General features: G+C 44.2%; 1 long non-coding RNA gene across 3 annotated transcripts in view; it reads right to left on the bottom strand.

The window, feature by feature from the left end:
• LOC147017187 (uncharacterized) overlaps positions 1 to 20268 on the bottom strand; it is a 102757-nt gene that overhangs the window by 9949 nt on the left and 72540 nt on the right. Inside the window, exons 1-3 of one of the 3 annotated variants that reach the window (XR_015049720.1) lie at positions 19209 to 19907; positions 18628 to 18778; positions 18300 to 18377 (exon numbers count right to left, since the gene is read on the bottom strand). This is a non-coding gene — a long non-coding RNA (uncharacterized LOC147017187). The other 2 variants (XR_015049721.1, XR_015049719.1) reach the window with 2 other exon arrangements.

Genomic DNA, 20268 nt, shown 5'->3' with positions numbered 1-20268 from the left:
TGGACGGACAGACGGACGATGCACCATCCCATAAGCTCCTTGGAACTACTTTACAGGTGAGCTAAAACCATCCTTGGGAATATTATTCCAAACGAACTGCAGTTGGAAGCGGTCCAGGGCTCAGTGACGATCCTGAGGAGAGCCCTTGGCACAAAACTTTGAGAACAGAAAACTCCACAGGTTGGTCCATAAATCGTGACCCCTAATTGAAATGAAGGTGGATGCATTGAGCCTGACCTGGGCGGACTCCATTCCACATTCTGAAACCTACATATGTAGATACCAATAAACGCCACACACACTCACACACACACACACACACACACACACACACACACACACACACACACACACACACACACACACACACACTTTGAGACCTGGGGCGGGAGCATTCAAAACCAACAGCTCGTACTTGCAGCGAATTTGCACCCCACCGGTTGGCTCCGAATCTTATTCGAACATGCTTTAGTCCCCTCAACAGGGTGGGTAAGATGGGGTCCGGGGGGGGGGGTTGGGAGAGAGATATAGGAGTGGAGAGAGGGGGAAGAGTGGAGGGGTCAGTGAGAAAGAGAAGGGTCAGGGTCAGAAAGAGGGATAGGGGTGGGAGAGAGGGGGTGAGGGATTCCGGCGGATGTGACGCCCAGTTCATCATCCATCAGAGAGACGACACACACAGTGATGAATCACCCAGCCTATGAAACACCGGGAGGACAGTTTAGAGCTGGGTTGGGATTCAAATCCATGCTACACAGAGTGAGCATGCGTACCTCTCGGCTTTCCTGCCGTGATGTGGCGATTCCTTCCTTCATAACTGAAAATATTTTTTTTCTCATTTTGATCATATAATTTATTTTGCCTTCCTACCTCCAGTGTAGAACGACGGTATCACAATTGAAAGTTGAAGAACGTGCTAAGTGGCTTCACCATGCAATGCAAGAAATGTTTGAAAAAAACTTTTAAAAGCGAAACGTTAATTTTTATTTGTATTTATTTCTGCCAAAGTGACGGGTCATATAACGTCGTCAAAAACGGGAAACATCGTGGAAAATAAAATTTCACATTTTCAGTGAGGCAGCCACCTCATGTGGCCAACGCAGGCGAGTAGCCCTGAACTTTGTTCAAGTCGATCTATACACAGAATTCAGTGATGGTGTGAATATTGTAGAGTGCTGGCTTCAGCACTCCAACGAAATGGTTGATAAGAAACGGCCCCCTTGGCACACAATTGGCAATCACCGACCGCCATATTAAACCTCCCAGACACGGGCAAAATGTCAAATATGTTCGAATTGGACAAATGAACACTTTTATAGGAATCAAACTGCTTGTAAGTCGATTCTGGAGGTTAAGTTTTGTAATTCTCCCAAATTTAAGAAATAATTGCGGTGATCGCATGTGCGGAAATGAAATAAAACAACAAACGCCAACGTCTCTGGCCGTTTATTAGCATTGCAATGTACGCAACGATTCGTAACGCTGATGAACAGGCATTCGATAATGAGTGAAGAAAGTGAAAACAACAACTTTATTGTTAAGAAATCGTTGCGGCCTGCTCAAGGTTGAGCAGGCCAAAAAACATGGCGGCTTCAGACCCCAGCAAGGTTACCTAGGAAACGCCCTAAGACCCAGAGAGTGAGGTGTCCAGGATCGCCTGATGAAGGATATAATTAAATAAGGCCATTAATTATCTTCAAAAGGGGTGTTTTAATTAATCCAAACACCCAATTTTCACTGTTGCACTTCATTGGAGTTTTCTTTGTATACATGCAAAGTTTCAGGCTGGTCGGTTTTATAGTTTTGGAGTTATGAAGGAGACACACTAACACACACACACACACACACACACACACACACACACACACACACACACACACACACACACACGCACACACACACACACACATTGCCTTTTATTCGTATGGATATATAAAGCTCTTTCTAATCACTGACTGATTGACTGAAATAAAAGATCGGTGCCTTCCGGGTGACATAGAAAGCTGAAATTTTGTGTGATGATGGTACATCTCAGCCAGTACACCGGAAAAAGTCATCACAGAATCGTCAGACAACATCCATAAATGAAAATATGAGGCCCCGCGAGGAGGAGTGATGTAAGCAACATTTTTTTTAATGATATGATGATGATAGGCTCGGATGATAGGGTAAGGGTTAAAATAGTGCTATATGGCATTAACTCCAAAATGGCCGATGTGTCCCTTACATCACTCCTCCTCGCGGTGTCAAATATAAATAAATGGGGAAAAAAATAAGAAAATGCAGGTGGAGTGACCCGAGCCAATGGCGAAACACGTAATTTTGTGTCGATGGACATTGAAGCCGATACACCAAGAAAAAAATCACAGAACCGTTGGAAAGCATCTGGAAATGAAAATAGAAATAAATGAAAAATCAAATACAGGTGAGCGACCCAAGACAATGAGGAAACACGGTTCATAAGCTTCCACAATGTGTAAGCACGCCCCGCTAGTATATTACACAAACCAGGGTATTAATGAAGTGTTGGCTATTTTTTGAAAAGCTGGAACATTTTTAAAATATTCCAAAATAGTTCAAAATACTACGAGTTGATATTGTTACGGTTGTGGGGGGTAGATGGAGGAATTTCAGAGGAAAGTTAGGATTGTATGGAGTTGCTTGGTTTGTGGATGTGTAGGAGACATCTCAATGTAAATTAAGTAGGGAAACTGTGAGCTTAAGTGTTACTTGTCACCACACGGGGTGATAATTAGATGAGGACGTTTTTGTAAACCTTCTCCGACTTTTTTGTATTTGCAAGTCACCAGTGAAAGAATTACATTTATAACATGCCGTGACCATAATAACATGCCGCACGTCCAAGCAGGCGAGAAGCCCCGCCTTCCCAGCTTCATGCCAAGAAGCCACGCTCAGAGGCTGATGATTGATGGGCGTGACGTCAGAAGCGAGGAGGAAGAGCAGATGGTTTTATGGGGTTGAGTTGGGTGTGAGGGACGCGGTCGAGAGGCGACGGAGCTCGGAGATGTCATGCAAGAACAGTGGATTACTGCTGGCTTTCCTTCGATGCATAAAGAAGAAGGCACAATTCTCGTATTTGTGCTGAGGCAAAATGGCTCGTGGGGTGGAGCCAGATGCTGGCCATTGGCTCTGGGTTGGGTCATGTGAGACAGACCTTGAAGCCTCATGTATGTTACTGAAGGGAGCGACGCCATTCTGTCGAGAGCAGTGGTGTCAGCAAGCGTGGTCGACAAGGAGGCTGCACGGCGGTTGATGAGCTCTGTTGTTGAATACCGCCTCACAAATTACCTCACTTATCTTTCCCACCCAGAGAGCGGCTCGGCACCATTTTAGGGTGCGTCTTCCCACGCAGGACAAAGTACCTCAATTGCAAAGTTCAATAGAAACCATCTCTGGACAAATCTAAGTGCCAGGATAAAGGGAGGATTTTCTTTTATTTTGTTTTCCCCTTGTCTGCATTAAAGTTCATGTGTAGAGTCACCTCGACTTTAGACCTTAATTGACCTCAAGTTTTATTATTACATTTTGAATGATTCCCCTTGTAAATATTTGTCTATTTTTCATTAAATCCCCGTGTTTATTTTAAGTTGCTGGTGTCCGTGTATCTGTTGTGGGTTCGAGTATAAACCCCTTGTGCTGTGAATCCATCTGCTCCGTCCGTGCCACCCTTCCCCTCCTTTGCGTGCCATAATCTCTGAGGGCACATGTTCGCCTCTAAGGAAAACTGCTCGGCGACCCGGCCTGGTCAGTGTTAACTGCCCGTCCACCACAATTGTGTCGGGGGGGGGGGGGATTAAACTCACTGCCAGACCCTCGACAATATATTATGTTATACTGTTTATCAGAATTTTATGAGTTTAACAAATAAAGAGCCATGATTGTACTGATTACACATTCTCCTCTCTCCCCAATCCTTCCACTGTCCCCTCATCTCAATTCTCTTAATTTCCTTTTCTCTCTCCCCCCCCCTCCCCCTTCCTTTCCTCCCTTTCTTCTCATATATTTAATAAATACATGGCCCTAATAGTTGAAAATATGATTACATATTTCGAGAAAGTGTTAGATAATGTTTACATACTAGCAGAATACACAGCAACAACTGGGCTGTTGTAAGGGAACTCATTCCCAATGGAGTGTGGAATATTTAGGGAGTTTGCTAGAAATGTCCTTTCACAGCATAATAACACAGTGTCACGGAAATTCCGCGTAATGGAAATTGTGACTGCAAGTCCTCAACCCCTTTCTTCTTGAAGTCCTCAACCCCCACCCCCCCCCACCCCCAGCCCCAAGTCCTCAACCCCAAGTCTTCAACCCGCCCCCCTACCTCCCGAGTCCTCAAACACCCTCTCCGAGCTCTCTGTCCCCTCCCTGCCACCCTCCCAACTCTCTGTCCTCTCCTCCCCCTTTATTCTTCAAGTCCTCAACCTACCCCCTCCCAAAACCTCAACCCCCCTTTTCCAACACTGTCCTTCCCCCCACCCCCCACTCAAACTCTCTGTCCTCCACTCCCCCTTTCTTCTTCAAGTCTTCCACTCCCCCTTTCTTCTTGAACTCCTCCACCCCCAACCCGAGTCCGCATAATATAGTCACTAACTATGAAGACAACTTAAGTTTCTGAGTAAAGTAAATGGATATAAAGGTAATTTTACGTTAAACGGAATTGGCTCTATACATCGACCATGTGCACAACAAAAATGCACATAACTCGAAATTGCCTGAATATCGATATTTTTAGACCTCGGCATGCAATGTCTGAACCCAAGAACTCTGAAATGGGGTATCATTCAGCATTGAACGTGCTGTAGTTACGACATTTACCACATTCAGACATAATTGCTCAAGTTGCATTATATCGGTACTTGGGGAGGGTAGCCGGTGCTGCCTGCCTGTTTGAGCTTTTCCCGGTGGGGGGTTTCGGGACATGTTGGACATTGAAAAGTTGTGGAATTATTCGCCTCATCATGGTCTCCTTTTTCCTGCGGGCTGGCGGCATCACTACCTGACCCAACATCCCAATATACACTTTATAACGGCCTTTGGTGGCCTCAAAACAGCGTTCAAGGCCAACGTGCAGTCACTTAAAACCTTACCCAGATTCTGAGATACCCACAACCAAAGTGTGGGGGCTCTACATGCGACAGTTCAGCCGGGAAAGAGGAACAAACAAACGCACAAACACTTGTAATTATATATAACATATAGGTTGATATATACACTGATGAGCCAAAACATTATAACCATCTGCCTAATAAGCTGTTGATCCTCCGTGTGCCGCCAAAACAGCACCGACCCACAGAGGCATGGACTCTACAAGACCCCTGAAGGTGTCCTGTGGTATCTGGCACCAACACATTAGCAGCAGATCCTTCAAGTCCTGTAAGTTGTGAGGTGGAGCCGCCGTGGATCGGACTTGTCGGTCCAGCATATCCCACAGATGCTCAATCGGATTGAGATCTGCAGAATTTGAAGGCCAGGGCAACACCGTGAACACTTCATCATGTTCCTCAAAGCATTCCCGAACAATGTGTGCAGAGTGGCAGGGCACATTATCCTGCTGAAAGAGGCCACTGCCATCAGGAAATACCATTGCCATGAAGGGGTGTACCTGGTCTACAACAATGTTTTGGAAGGTGACACGTGACAAATTGATGTCCACATGAATGGCCGGACCCAGGGTTACCCAGCAGAACATTGCCCAGAGCATCACACTCCCTCCACCGACTTGTTGTCTTCCCACAGTGCATTTTGGGGCCATCACTTTCCCAGGTAAACGGCTCACATGGACACGACCATCCACGTGATCTAAAAGAAAACGGGACTCGTTGGACCAGGTGACCTTATTCCATTGCTCCAAGGTCCAGTTCCGACGTTCGTGTGCCCATTGTAGGTGCTTTCGACGGTGGACAGGGGTCATCATGGGCACTCTGACCGGTCTGCAGCGGCGCAGCCCCTTACGCAGCATGGTGCGATGTGCTGTGGATTGTGACACATTCCTCCCGTGACCACCATTAGAATTTTCTGTGACTTGTGCCACAGTAGATTTTCTGTCAGTTCGGACCAGAGGGGATAGCCTTCGTTGCCCTCACGTATCGATGAGCCTTGGGCGCCCAACACCCTTTCGCCGGTTTGTGGTTTGTCCCTCCTCGGACCACTGTTGGTAGGTACTCACCACTGCTGACGGGGAGCACCCCACAAGCGTTGCCCTTTCAGAGATTCTCTGACCCAGTCGTCTGGTCATAAAAATTTGGCCCTTGTCAAAGTCGCTCAGGTTTTTACTCCTGCCCATTTCTCCTGCATCCAACGCATCAACTTCAAGAACTGACTGTTCACTCGCTGCCTAATATATCCCACCCCTTGGCAGGTGCCATTGTAACAAGATGATCAATGTTATTAATTTCACCTGTCAGTGGTCATAATGTTTTGGCTCATCAGTGTAAATCCCTTCACTGTTGCGGTACCAGGAAGTACCTGCCCAACTGGCTATTTCCCAAGATGGATCCTGATGAATAGGATGTGTCTGCCACACACCATTACATCTGCAATCCACAAATGGATTTGAAGAGGTAGTTGTGAAAATTGCAATTGAAAGTGGATAAACCAATATTGAGTGCCAACTGCACAAAGCAGATCCTTCTGCTCACTACTGCCAGGTAGATGCTCACCATCTACCCACCAGGTAGATCGTATTGCAGCCGCTTAGGCATGAGAACAATGTAACGTTAAGCTCATTTTGGCCATTTGGGACTGGGCAGAGCGGTGTGAAGTTGTGTTCAAAACCAATCCAATAGGTCATGGGTGGGTCCTTGAGCTGCCTATAACCTATCGAATTGGTTGCGAACACAACTTCACGAGGCCCTTGCAGGTCCAAAGTGGCCTCGAGGGGGTGGGTTCACCGAGTCTATTCCCTAGGTGTATGGGATAGCTGGCCCAGGGGGAGGGGGAGGGCAGAATCAGTTACCACGTGTTTCTGGATACTTGGTCGTCATCACCATGCAACAGATACATTGCCACCACCCCGCAGCGAGATTGTAGTACATTCCCATGTCTATTAGGCAGCAGTGCTACGTACCCTATAGCGGGCTTTAGTGAATGGAATAATCTGCTTTGTACAGCCTGTGAACAGCCGGAGGGTTCATACTTCTTTCAATTCTAATTTTATCGTCCACCTCTCCAGATCCATTTGTGGACCACAAAAAGGAAGGTGTGTGGCAGACACACCCTGTTGGTCAGGATCCATGTGGTAAAAGCCGGTGTGGCACATGCTTCCTGGTACTGTAACAGCATAGGGGTTTATACTTGATATAACCCTCAAGGAGCCATTGTGATTTTACTGGTAGTGGAGGGGGAAGGGGTGGCATCTGCTCTGTGCTGATGACAACCAAGCAGATAGAAACTTGTGTTCACAGGTTGTGCTCACCTCTCCCTCTCCCTCACCCCCCCCCCCAACCACTCCAAACTCCAAACAGATAGAAAATTGAAATAATGTATTGGTGGTGATGACAATGAGGGAGACCCATCCTGTAATCAGCTACTGAGAGCGGTGGGATATATTTTGCATAGTCTGGCCACATCTAAAGGTCGATCATCCTTATCATATATTTATTGACAAAGTATCTTTGGGTTAGAACAGTCGCATACGCAAGGAGAAACATAAGGAACTTTGGTGCAGGAGGAAGCTATTTGCCCATCATGCCTGCACTACACCAACCCCAGTATCGATCCACACACAAGCTACCTACAAGTCCTGCCAAATCCCCATACCCTTCTCTCTCCAATGCATTCAGGTACCTTTGTAATCCAATGTAAACCTATACACTCCTCGCCATTATCTTTCCGGGGAGACCATTCCAAGCATTAACCACACTCTGATTGAAAGATGGCTGCCATAATACCGTCAACCTAACTCATCTTTTTTACCATCAAGCTGAGAGCCATGGTCCAAACACTGTCCACTATTCTGGGGTGTAGCACAGAGATAATGGACCCAATGACTTTTTACTCTGCTAAATTTTATTTGCATATTTTTTTATACAGATAAGTCTTTTTGATTAAATGGTTTATGTATGTTAACAGCATTTTTAAAATGTACTTATCAAGGAAGCAGTTATGTTAATCGATTGCTCTCCTACGAAATGCATGATGCAACCTAAAACTTTCAGGGGGATTTCAGTACATGATGTCATCCAAACCTTGAGGGTACTTTTCTGAATTCATGACACTGGCCGGAAAGTTCTGCACCAGATAACTTGTTTGGTTTCCTGCGAGTGTTTTTTTTTTCGAAATAGGTCTTTTTGGTACACACACTCCTTTTGGCTGCTAGTCCCATCATTGGTTGAGGGCACAGCTACGCCGCCGATACAGTACCCCTTATACCAGTAGACTGGTACTCATTTCACCGACCTCAGAAGGATGACAGGCTGAGTCAACCCCACCTGGTGTTATTTCAGTGGCCAACAGGGGCTCAAATTCAGGATCCCAAGCCAGCCACTCTAACCGCTAAGTCAAAACCAGGCTTGGTCTTTTTGGTTTCAAGATTTAACACAAGGGTAATCATCGTTAAAGGATGTCTGGTAAGAGTACAATGAGTTAGCTCCAATGCAGAGCCGCCCATGCCATGACACTGATTCAGAAAAGTACCCTAGAAGGTTCGGATGACATCACACTCTGAAATTGGGTGTTTTTCGGATTTATAATCGGTAAAGGTGAATCATGACAAATTATTTAATAATTGCGGTCCTCGGCAAGCTGCAGCAACCCAGGGTCAGTCGTGAAATCATTCATGGCTCTTTTGGGGCCATCTATTCATGACGTACTCAAAATGGTGGTATTCTTGACCTTTAGTATTTTCCAGAGATACGCCTTCCATCTCCTCAGCTGACTCTTATTTCCTCTAAAGTATCTTTTCCATTCCAGCAAAGGTGCGAAGGGAACCTGTTGCAACTTGCATTTCACAGCTTTCTCTCAATGTGACTCATTGCATTCCTGCCATGACGATGAGCGGCGTTTGAACACTCCGTTTGAACGTTTCTCTTGACCATCCGGATTGGCAATACTTAACAGCGAAGCACCTGCAGAAACCACACCATGTTCTCTCCAAGGCCAACCGCAGCAACTTGGCCGACAGATCATCACCCGCTTTAGTATCTCGACTCACAGGCAAGCGGTTGTGAATCATTTCAATGCAGTAATGTCCTTATAATGATAATAAAATGGGCGTATTTTAATCTCTGCAATTTGTCCTGTATACTCAACCAACCAACACTGCCAAAATTCTCAAGAATCTCTTGCTAAACTTTTCCGTTCATCGGAGTGGCCTAGTTTCTGCGTGCAGTTAAACGGCAGCTCGCATCACGTCACCCCATTAGGACCCAAATTACCCTAAGAGAGAGAGAGAGAGAGAGAGAGAGAGAGAGAGAGAGAGAGAGAGAGAGAGAGAGAGAGAGAGAGAGAGAGAGAGAGAGAGAGAGAGAGAGAGAGGAAACCAGAACACACTACAACTTGAATTGTAGAACAGAGCACCTGCAGCTCGGAGATGTTTTTTGCAATTATATTCTTGGAAGGTTGCTCACTCTCTCGCTGGGGACCTAACGTCCGTGGCAGCTCATCTACTAACATTCACCTGTGTAGGTAAAATATCTCACGGTACCATGGAAAAAGAGTATGCCCTTTTGTGTCAATAACTCTGGCCGAATTCTAAATCTGTAAACTCTGACTTCAGCAACACCCTGGTTAAGGGTAGCGATTATAGCTTTGGGAAGGTTCACAACAGGTCATCAAAGTCCTGATGCCACCCTCCGCCTTCCCTCATAGGAGTGTGTGGGAAGTGTCATCCTCTCACAACTTTCCTGATGCAGTCAAAATCCTTTGTGAGTGAATTTTTCTCTTTGGCATTTTAACCACATGTCCTGGAGCAAAGGGGCAAAAAAAAGGTATCGTGTTAATGCTGGTAAAAGCAGGGTGTTGATCTGGGAAAATTGTCAGGCCCACCCTACATTGACGTGCTTTGCATTCTGCAATTGGGTGGAGGATGATTGCATGGATGTCTCCTGCCCACTTGACAGCAGTGTTTAAGATGGGACAGTGCAAGTCTCTCATTGGTGATTAGACAGGTTCATTAATAAATGGCGATACAGTATCTGCTTTCATCATGATCCTTTGCACAAAAAAGTGGAATTTTATCTTCCAAGTTTCCAAGTTCCAAGTTTTATCTTCCAACTCTCCTTCCAAGTTTGTGTCAATCCATAACTGGAGAATACGGAGCAAATAGTACGCTCTCAGCAAGAATCTTCATGATCAATGTGCTAGAATCTTTACAGTGTTGGTGCTGCTGAAGCAGCCTCTTAGCAAGTGTCATGCTAGGTGGTTTGCCTTTGCCTTCCTTGCATTTAGTCAGCCCAGGAATTTAGAAATTTTTTCAATACTATCTGGAAAATCCTCTTTATCTCTTTGCTGATGATACAACCCTCTGCCATGACATATATGATCCTGCAGATAAGCAGGCTGCAGCCTCTTTCCTCTCGGCAGACCTTGATAGAATCACAAGGTGGTCAAACACTTGAAATAGGTACGTACAGTATTTAAATCATGACAAATCTCAAACTTTTACTCCGTCTCTCTGAAAATACCATCTGCTGAACCCTTTCATCTACTTCCTTAACAATCCTTTTGAAGAAGTTTAGTCATTCAAACTTTTGGGTCTCACCATCAGCTATGATCTTTCTTGGGCAAACCATATTTCAAAGTTGGCCTCCAAAGGCAGCCGCCGATTGGACATCCTCCATCGTACAAACTCCTTGCTTGGCACACCTGAACTCCTATCCACCTCCAGGGTCTTCATCAGCAGTTTGATGGAGGACTGCTCTTCTCCTTGGGCTGGTTCTCCTGCCTCACATCTCGCTAAACTTGACGCTGTGGAAACCAAGGCCTTCAAGATCATTGGAATCTCCTGTGATGAAGCTGAGTCTGTGGGCCTATCACTTCACAGATTGGTGGTCTCTATCTTCTACCACCTCATTTCTGGTCTTGCACCCTCTGCTCTTTCCATTCTTTGTGCCCCACCCCCAGGTTTCTGCAAGGCACATATCATCAAGCCCCTTCCGGTGAAACTACCTAAATCCAGGATCACTGCTCACCTCCAATCATTTGTTCCTCTTTGCGCCCACCTGTGGAACAAGCTTCCACACTCTCTTCAATCTTATTCTGCCCTCCAGGTCTTTAAGACATGCTTTTCACCACCATCTCAGATAATCCCCAATCCAAAATCATGATCTTTTCTACCCCCATTAACCCCACTCAATCCCAACTCTTTCCGAGTTTCCAGTTTCTCCTTCCACTTCTGTGATTGACAATTTGTGGCTGCACTTTGTATCCAGCTTGTCGGGAGGTAGCTTGTGTGGATGGGTGACGGTTTCTGGGGTTGGTATAGTGCAGGCATGATGGGCAGAATGGCCTCTCTCATTCTTCCCCCTGTCCTTTATTCCTCCAAGTCTCCCTCCACTTGGTCCCTCAACCCCTCTGTTAGTGTGTTTATAGCCCACCCTTCCCTCTTTCGACTGTTCCTTACCCCCGCCATCGAAGGTGAAGGAGGTGATGTTTTCACCCCCTCTCTGTCTGTTTGTTACTTGCAAAATCGAACATTTTTGAAGTATATTGGTCAGTCGATTTTGTTATTCTGTCTGTTTATCGCCGACAGGTCACAATTCCAAAACAATCTTCGCAAAACTTCACCACATGGTAGAGTTTGTGATAAGGAAGAAGCCTATTGTTTTTGAGGTCAAAACGTCAAAAGGTCAACATAGGCCAAAGGTCAACAACTTCGGTGGTATTTCTAAAATCCTCAATTTTCATCCGATTGATTTGAAATTTGAAGAGGATTTATATTGAATTTTACCGAATTCAACTAGCCAATTATTATTGAGGTCAACGTCGACTAAAGGGTTAACATAGGCCAAAGGTCAACAACTTGGGTGGTATTTCTAAAATCTTCAATTTTCATCCCATTGACTTGAAATTTGAAGAGGATTTGCACATCAGGTCACTAAATTGAACCACCAATTATTTTAAGGTCAACATAGGCCAAAAGGTCAACATAGGCCGGATTTCTAAAATTGTCAATTTTCATCCGATCAACTTTAAATTTGAAGAGGAGTTGCATATTTGGTGATTGAATTCAACCACCAATTGTTTTTGAGGTCAACATCGACTAAAGGGTCAACATAGGCCAAAGGTCAACAACTTGGGTGGTATTTCTAAAATCTTCAATTTTCATCCCATTGACTTGAAATTTGAAGAGGATTTGCACATTAGGTCACTGAATTGAACCACCAATTATTTTAAGGTCAACATAGGCCAAAAGGTCAACATAGGCCGAATTTCTAAAATTGTCAATTTTCATCCGATCAACTTGAAATTTGAAGATGAGTTGCATATTCGGTCATTGAATTCAACCACTAATTATTTTTGAGGTCAAATTTGTTTTTGGGATTTTGCAAGTGTCGTGCTCTCCATGACGTCTTCTTCTTGTTACTTGCAAAATCGAAGCTTTTTCAAGCATATTGGTTCATCGATTTTGTTATTCTGTCTGTCTGTTTGTCTGATTGTCGCTTGCAGGTCACAATTTTAAACCGATCTTCACGAAACTTCACCACATGGTAGAGTTTGTCAAAAGGAAGGAGCTTATTGTTGTTGAGGTCAAAAGGTCAAAAGGTCAAAAACTTTCGTGAGATTTCTAAAATCCTCAATTTTCATCCGATTGACTTAAAATTTGAAAAGGATTTATAATTCAAGTCACCGAATTCAACCGGTGAATCATTTTTGAGGTCAACATGGACCAAAAGGTCAACATAGGCCAAAGGTCAACAACGAAACTGGTATTTCTAAAATTCTCAGTTTTCATCCGATTGACTTGAAATTTGAACATAAGTTATATTTCACGTCAATGAATTCAACCAGCCAATTATTTTTGAGGTCAACAGAGACCAAAAGGTCAACAGAGGTCCAAGGCCAGCAACTAAGGTGGTATTTCTAAAATCCGCAATTTTCATCCGATTGATTTGAAATTTGAAGAGGAGTTGCATATTTGGTCATTTAATTCAACCACCAATTATTTTTGAGGTCAAATTTGTTTTATGGATTTTGCAAGTATCGTGCTCTGCATTATGTCTTCGTCTTGTTTGTTCGTTTGTCTGTCTGTGTGCAGGATATATCAAAAAGTTGTGGACGAATTCGGACGAATCTTGGTGGAAACGATGGGTGTGTGACTCAGAAGAATTGATTCAATTTTTGTGAAGATCCGAATCCAGATCCAGATTCGATAATTTTTAAAGTGATTCTTCACCATTGAGAGATTGGGCTAAACTAATATATAGCACGATATCTCAGAAAATTGTGGACGGATTTGGATGAAACTTGGTGGACAGGTTGGGTGTTGATTGCTTCCTGGTACTGTAACAGCATTGGGGTTTATACTTGATATAACCTGTACGTACAGTATTGACCAATTGACCCTGTTGACAAATTGATTCAATTTTGGTGAAGATCCGAATCTGGATACGAGAATTGTTTAATTTTTAAAGTGATTCTTCACCATTGAGAGATAGGGCCAAAAACGATGTGTAGCACGATATTTACCTCCGCCACCGAAGGTGAAGGAGGTTGTTTTCACCCCATTCTGTCTGTTTGTCTCATTGTTTGTCTGTCTGTGTGCAGGATATCTCAAAAAGTTGTTGACGGATCTGGATGAAATTTTGTGGACAGGTTGGGTGTGTAACAAGGACTAACTGATTCGGTTTTGGTGAAGATCCGGATCCGGATCCGACTATGGGTAAGATAGGGTCAAAAATGATAGAGTACTGTATAGCATTATATTTCAAAAATGTATTGGGCCCGATATGTTCTCGTGGATCAGGTATTGGTGGGTGGAGATATGTACTCCACCGAGTGCCCTTCTCGTTTCTTTCTGTTACATCTTCCATGAGCCTCGACTCTGCAGACCAAAAGATACATGCGACCACTGCACGTTGCCTCCTTTGAGTCGAGGTCTATGGTATGTCCAGGGTGGTCCATGGTTTCTTTCCCATTCCTCCCGAATCACCTCGCAGTGTCCCTCCATCCAGAAGATAGATACAACACAAAAACAATGTCTCAAATAAAAATCTCAAGTTTACATAATCCGAAGATTTATGAAGTGACAGAAAACAATTGCTCACAAAGCTGTTCCTCTGCACTCCATGATAGATCATCCAAACGTCTTGTTGGGATCTTGGGAGCGCTTACTATACATCTGGATTACTTTACCCTCCACTTTTTCATTTTGTTCACGACGTCACAAATTCACAGATCACGTGACTCGCCATGTTTCACACGCACCTGGTGAGGGTGTCTCACACCAATGGATCCCTCGAGTCAATGGTTTTCACCTTAAATAAACAAGCTACAATTATCTGACCTGAGTGGAATTGAAATTTGACTCAAAAAGACTTTGACTCAACTTTAAACTTGCTTTGAAAGACTAACGGCTTCATATATATATATATATATATATATATATATATATATATATATATATATATATATATATATATATATATATATATATATATATATATATATATATATATATAACATTGGATGAGGAAGATGTGACGGTGACCAAAGGGTCTGAAAACTTTTCACACGTCAGAGCGTGAATGATGTGATATCCTGAGCTCAATTCCCACGTCCTTTGGTAATCCACTGAATGAAATCCAAGACTTTTGGCCTTACATGTAATGTATATAAATTTTCCTCCACTTGTGAGAGATTAATGAATCGGAAAGAATCTGGCTAAACTTTTCCAGTGGTAAAACTTTTGCTATTTTCAGTTAATACTACCACCACTACTACCAATACTACTACTACCACTACCAATACATACTTCTACTACAACCACCACCACCACTACTACTACCACTACCAATACATACTACTACTACCACTTATTTAAGGGCCACAATTGTTCCCACGTTCTTGTATGTTTTGGCGGGAGAGAGTTTTTTGCCGCAATTCTTGTCCTAAACAGGCTGGAGAGGTCTGACATTCAATACTGAAGATGGCAGGAATTTGTGATTTGTTCAGGGTGCCGGAGATAGCTTCCCCATTCTTTGCGATGGACACCATGGGATCTTGAGCGTTCGTCAGATAATGTAAGCTGACGGGATGCCAAGTTTAACACCCGGCCAAGGGATGGCACAGGTGACGCAACGGCCTGCCTGCAAAGCACCAATCTGACAGTTTCGAGTCGGATTGGGGAATGGACCCCAGACTACCTCCGGATCAGTTCAAGCGTGAATCCACGACTTCTGCACCACCTTGTCAGACTCTTCCATCCAGTAGGTTACTTGCAAGAAATTATCGAAAAAAAGAGTTATATTTCGAGGAAATTTTTAAATCTGAGAATTACAAGATCTGATAATCTCGTTTTTATATCCATATGTGAAGAACCACACCATTAGGCCACAGATCATGTGACTGAATAACTGCCATGGGTTCACCTTTGTGAGACCATGATTGGCTGTAAAAAAGAAAACAAAAAAAAGCATGTAATCTTTCACAGCCAATCAGAGACGCACAAGGCAAGCCGTGGCAACTTTCAAAGAAGAAATAACTAATGTTCAATTAATTAATTACTTTTAATGGTGTGTTTATTCATGGCTCGACATGATACAGAGAACCCAGGTTTAAATCCAAGTCAACCAACCTTTGTTTGTCCGTTGTCTGCTAATGTCCTTGCAACTCGAATTCAAGTACAATAGTGGGGCAACTTAGCTAAATATAGCATAACAATTGTACATTTTGTTAGGAAAGCACCAAATTAGGCACACTAGTAGCCTATCATATTATGAACAGATTTGGATATTGGGCCATCTCAAATTCAGCCGCTGATGGCTGTGGCAGCCATTTTCCACTGCCATCAAAACTTTTGAGATGGCCCAATATCCAAATCTGTTCATAATATGATAGACTACTAGTGTGCTAAATTTGGTGCTTTCCTCACAAAATGCACAATTGTTATGCTAAGTTGCCCCACTACAATAACGTCTCTGCGTGTTCTGCTGTGATGTATGTACAAACTCCTCCATGAGCCTCGTCCCAAGCTGGGAGCAATCAGCTCAGATGTACCCGTTTCGTTTCCCTTTGACAGAGAAACGTGCAACAACTTCCATGTTTTGTCGCCATCAATAATTTAATTACCTTTAAGGAGTTTAAGGGATGGCACGTGATCCTTCAGGTGTATCGGTCGTGCTCTTCCCTGAGCAGGTGCGTAGTCCGAGTTAACTCAATGACAGAATGGGATCTCACTCGAACCTGCTGGAATACGGTGTTAGTTTTGGTTGTGTCGAAGGGTATTATTAGTATTACTATTAATTAATTATCGTATTATTAATATTCGTATTTATTTTATTCCTGTTGTTGGCTAAACAGTAAAGGTGGTCGACTTAAGATCTTAAAGTTCTTGAGGATCTTGAGTTCAAGCTCCTGTGAGGTTGTTGAATTAACACCAGGTGGGGTTGATTCAGCCTGTCATCCTTCTGAGGTCGGCAAATTGAGTACCAGTTGCTAGTGACAGGGGCACTGCATCAGTGGCACAGTGGTGCCCCCAGAAAATGATCTGGCCAAGCAGCTACAGGCTGCACACGAATAAATCATTATCATTGTCACTGCTGGTTGCACCATTGCTGGGAGTGTGGCAGTGCCGCTGATGCAGTCCCCCCCCCCCCCCCCCGGTGCTGTTACCCATAAGCTGGTTCTCATTATTTCCGACCTCGGAAGGATGACAGGTTGAGTCAACCAACCTGGTGTTATTTAACGTCACAACATGGGGCCTCGAACTCAAGACCCAAATGAGATATTAAGACAGCCAGCTTAACCGTTGAGCAGCACCAGGCTTTGTCCAAGGGTAAGTTGAAAACGAAACAAACAGGACAATTCGTCAAACCAAACATTGCATTTATTTATTTCATAAACTGCACATTTAAGACAGACATAGGTCGATGTGTTTAAAACGACGTTCGGTCAAAACTCAAACCTGTCCGTCCCTCCCATGACGTTTCCGCCATATACTTCAAGAGTTCCTTTCTCTCCCTCCACGATGACTCTCATCTTGGGTTCAAAGTTCAAATTCCACCAGCACTGCGATGGATCATTCCACAAGACGACACGTCTCGAGTCATTTAATGGTCTCCATGAGCACGGTCCTCATGCAGAAAGTGCAGTGGCAATTCGCACAGAGGTCGTCACGTGGTCTCTCAGTGATAAAGACAGATGGCGTGTGATGGTGATAAGTGCTTATAACCCCTTATCTGTGAAAAGGCAGTCCTTATCATGTGAGAAAAATTCCTGCGTCGATTTAAGCTTGAAGGGCGTTTCACTATTCTTCTTAAACAAGACCAATGGTCTCGCCAGAAGGGTTCACCTTTTCCTGGAGCCATTCTGTTTCAATTAACTCAACTCTTAGTTTCATGGGACTAACCGGGATTCATCATAAGTTTGCTTTTCTCAATCCCATTAGGTTGGATAATTGTCAGATGGTGTGAAAGTTTAGGATGTGAAGAAGCGCTTTGGTCTCGGGCTGGAAAATGAAGACCTCATCAGCTGCTGTGTTCCAAGTGACGTTGGAAGATGTGTCTCAACTAGTCATTGACTCGCTGCCAAGCAGGTGGTGATATTAATTTATGGCAGAAGATGATATAAGGAGCAAACAAAGCGAAACGAGGCATGCACACACAGGCCGCATGGAACTGCAAGGGATCCTCTCTGTTTTTTTTTATTTTGTCGCAATTGAGACAAACTTTAATCATCATCACGTCGTCGTCCTCCATGCGTTTCCTTCCTCCCAAACCACACTAACCTCCTCCCTTGTCTCACCTTTAAATGGCCTACTTCCTTTGCAAACCATTCGTCTGGAGAGGGGGGAGGGGGAGGATGGAGGCATGATGGTACTTCCATTGCAACTTTGCTTAAACTGAACCACTGTCGATGGAAATCGCTCAACTCAGCCCTTTTTTTGCTATCATGTCAAAGAAATCTGCAAGGATGGTGAGAACTTTTGATTGCTCAAACCACCAACTTCTATTTTTTTACACATAGTTCAGAAAGGGTCATTGATAAGTGAAGAAAAACATGGAAGGGATATGTGTGACGCTACACAGTGACAGGGTTGGGGTTGGGGACAGGCAGATAATCGAGAACACATTTAAGGCCAGGCCCGTGAGGACACTGGGGAAGACAGATAGGCCACTGACCAGCCCGGGTGGTGGGTGAGCGACAGCCCCTGCTCTTCCTCCTTCCGTCGGGAGATGCCAATGATACTCGAGGTCTCCCTAAAAATCGAAAGGGTCATGTGTGAAGTCAATGATCAGGCACACAGTGGAAAAAGGCCTTTCCTGCATTTGTGCAGCAGATGAAGGCTTTGTATACAATCAGCAACATGGCAGTACTGAGAAAATATCAGGTGTAGAGAATGATGTATCACAAATATCAATTCCCAGGAGATGTCATGGATGGTGGTCACACCAATGAGCAATGGCGAGTGAGTAGGACCTTCATCAAGGCTTGGCAAAATGATCTGACCTGTGGGTTTGCCGAGCAGTCTTTTCGGATACAGGGGAAGAGCTCGGACTTGCCTGGTACCCTTTAGCGGGGAATGCATCAGAAGCACCAGGAAATGATGCAACCAGCAGCCACAGGCGACGCATGATAGCTCGTGCCCATATGAAGCTTCCTTGATGGAATTAAGAGGCAAGCAGAATTTGTGTACTGATATCACATAGAAACAAGACCAAGCAGAACAGACAGGTAATTAGCGAGCCAGCTTGGTTTTAACTAATGATCAACTTTTTGAATGCAGTGTCAAGACTCGAGGAACAAGAACACAGAATGGACCAGAACGTAACAGATTCAAAACATAAACTGCGTCTACCTTTGCTGGCAGAGGTAAAGAACAGCAGAAAGCGAGATGTGGGGTAAGAACACACCGCAGCAGAGTTGAGGGACAAAATAGAGGGAGGCTTCGAGGGATAAGGGACGAGGGGAAGAGTGAAAGGAAACCCTCAATCACAGAAGTGGAAGGAGAAACTGGAAACCTGGAAAGAGGTATACTTGGGGAGCGATAATGGGGGTAGAAAAGATCATGGGTGTGGATGGGGGACAACCTGAGATGGTGGTAAACAGTTGCCTTCAAGTCCTGGAAGGAAGAATGGGATTGAAGAGGGTTCGGAGATTGATTCCACAGATGGGGAAAAAAAGAGGAATGAAAGAGTGTAGGTGAGCAGTGAGTCTGGATGTTAGGAGTTTCACCAGAAGGGGTACTGGCACACCATGCGCGCTCTGTGAAAACATTGGAGGGAGGGAGAGGGGAGAGTTGGACACAGCATGGAAAGGGTAGAGGGTGCAAGACCAGAAAGGAGGTGGTAGACAAGTCAGTTAGTTTACAACTAGTCAGTATATAACTATCCTGAAACTAGCTTGGCATCGAGCAGTTTATAATCCAAAGAGTAAATGCTGCTGTCGTCAGCTGGTGGAGCGGTCCAGAGTCCACGCCACTCGGCCACCACTGCAGTCAGACAAAACTGGCCAACATTGCACTCACAGCTTCGGTTTCACAGCAATTTATATCCCAGTTATAACCTGAGAATGATTCGTCTCGTTTGGGTGACTATAATTCATCATGAACACCGTCAAATTATACTCACGACCTTTGCACGACCTTTACCCATGCGTGCACATGACCTTTGGCCAACTTTCGGAGAAAAGTCATCCGATATCCTGGAAACAATTTTGCAAGCATCGATGACAATTCATCGAGGATTGTATTAGAGTTTGAAAATAAGTTTTTTTCAAAACAGTTCCCATTTTTCAAACTCATTATAATCCACCCCTGGGGTCACCCTGTTGTTGAAAGGTCTCCAGTCTAACGGGGAGGCGTCCCGGTACAGCCAATCAGGATTCAGTGATCTCATCTCCGGAATGATACACATTAAGATCAAACAATTGTAAATGTTGTTGTGGGATCAGGCAGAATTGTTGCAAATTAAGTACGGACAAAGAGAAACATGTTAATGAGAGTGCCTTGCCATTATGCGCATTATAAGCCACTTTGGTTGCGTTTCTTTCCGCATAAAGGTTGCCTGATACATACATGGCCGACGTTGCACTAAAGTTGGGATTAAGTCCATCCTCGAGGGAGGAATGATATGAACTTTGTGAAAATAA

Source organism: Eptatretus burgeri, chromosome 11, assembly GCF_056783735.1.
Source record: "Eptatretus burgeri isolate ZD-2024b chromosome 11, Ebu_testis_v1, whole genome shotgun sequence".
NCBI lineage: Eukaryota > Metazoa > Chordata > Myxini > Myxiniformes > Myxinidae > Eptatretus > Eptatretus burgeri.
Note: the sequence above shows the minus strand (reverse complement) of the source record. Positions and strands in the feature narration are given on the sequence as shown.